Raw genomic sequence first — 1,660 nt, forward strand, 5'->3', positions numbered from 1 at the left:
GGAGTTTCCAAAACGTCTCTAAACATTTTCAGCAGTTTTCCTTTTCCTCTGGTCAGTCTCAGAGGCCAAGAGACAGTTTTCACAATAAAACAAAATGTGATTTTTTACAAATTGGGAGAGCAAAATGTGGCTGCACTGCTGCTAATTTGATTAAATTCTGTCACAACTGGTGTTCAGTGTTTGCAGCCCAGTGAGATTCTGCATTCAGAGCTTTGTACGGCTGAAGTCCACATTTTAAAAACATTAGATGTGCATCAAACCTTGCAATAAGCTTTAAATAGAACAAAAAGTGAAAAAGATGTTTTATTCTACAAAATTAATTAAAATAATGTGTTTAATATTTATTACCTTAGCAATGATTATTCTTCAGGGCCGCACATAAATACTTCATATTAACAAGAACATCACAATGACAAAACAATAAAATTATTAATACAATCAATCATACAAATAGTACAAAAACAGCAAATGCAAGCAAAACAAATATCTATTAAACACAGAATATTAAGATTTTCTTCTGAAGAATAAATCCATAATAAATATAAAACCTGTTAATTCTACAACAATAAATATGGGAATGTTAGCAAATCCCTGTGAAGAATACAAAGTGTCGTGTAAAGAGTTAAATGAGCAGAGTGTGTTTGGCTGCAGGTGTTGACCATTAAGACAGTGAAGCAGATGGATGAACTGGTGGATATGGGCGACAGCGCTGCCTGGCATGAGAAATGGAGGACAAAGCTTTCTGCTCTTTTCCATCAGGTGATGAAGCCACAAGTTTCATTTTCTATTTCAATGAATCTTTATTCAGATACATTTTCAGTTCAGATGAAACAAGAGAAAAAAGGTCAAATAAATCAGCTCGCTGTGAGTGTTTGACATGTTGTCTCTTGTTTATCTGCGTCTCACTTTGGCTTTGTTTACTTCTCTCCTCTGAAAACAAACTGTCTGTTTCCAGCAGACAGTTTGTTTTCTGACAGAACATTATTGCTTTTTTCTCTTCTCTGTCTTTCTGTTTTCTTTTAGGTGTGGAATAATTTCCAAACAGTTTTCTCTCCTGAGTACCGCCGCACCACCTACATGATGATGGCCGTGTGGTTCTCCATGTCCTTCAGGTAGGATCAGCTCAAAAACCAATGCAGCAACCAGGATTTAAAATCCAGCTCAGCCTCATTTATGAGTCTAGAATAAAATTAAATAAAGTGTTGAGGAGAAAGTTTTCATCACATCTACATCATCTCCTCTGGTTTCCAGTTTAAACAACTAATAACCTGACTCCCTTCTAAGGTGTTGAAATGTATGGAGCCCATACAGGGACATGGAGATAAAAAAACAGATCCTGACTTACTTTTGAAAAATCCTGAAATAACATTTTCAGGATCCTGAGAGACCTTTGCAGGATCCTGAGAGACCTTTGCAGGATCCTGAGAGACCTTTGCAGGATCCTGAGAGACCTTTGCAGGATCCTGAGAAACCTTTACAGCAGAGGTGTCAAACTCCAGTCCTCGAGGGCCACTATCCTGCATGTTTTAGAGGTTTTCCAGCTCCAACACACCTGATTCAGTGATTGAATTAACTCTTCAAGTTGTGCATCATCATCATCCTCATCATCGTTTATTTATAAAGCACAATAAAAACCAAAGTGCTGTACAGGAGCGTAAAA

General features: G+C 37.2%; 1 protein-coding gene across 1 annotated transcript in view; it reads left to right on the forward strand.

Annotated features, from left to right (window-relative positions):
* Positions 1-1,660, forward strand: part of LOC106529951 (synaptic vesicle glycoprotein 2A) — a gene marked incomplete at its 5' end in the record, with an annotated part of 23,651 nt that overhangs the window by 10,731 nt on the left and 11,260 nt on the right.

The sequence above is a fragment of the Austrofundulus limnaeus genome, unplaced genomic scaffold (assembly GCF_001266775.1).
Source record: "Austrofundulus limnaeus strain Quisiro unplaced genomic scaffold, Austrofundulus_limnaeus-1.0 Scaffold479, whole genome shotgun sequence".
NCBI lineage: Eukaryota > Metazoa > Chordata > Actinopteri > Cyprinodontiformes > Rivulidae > Austrofundulus > Austrofundulus limnaeus.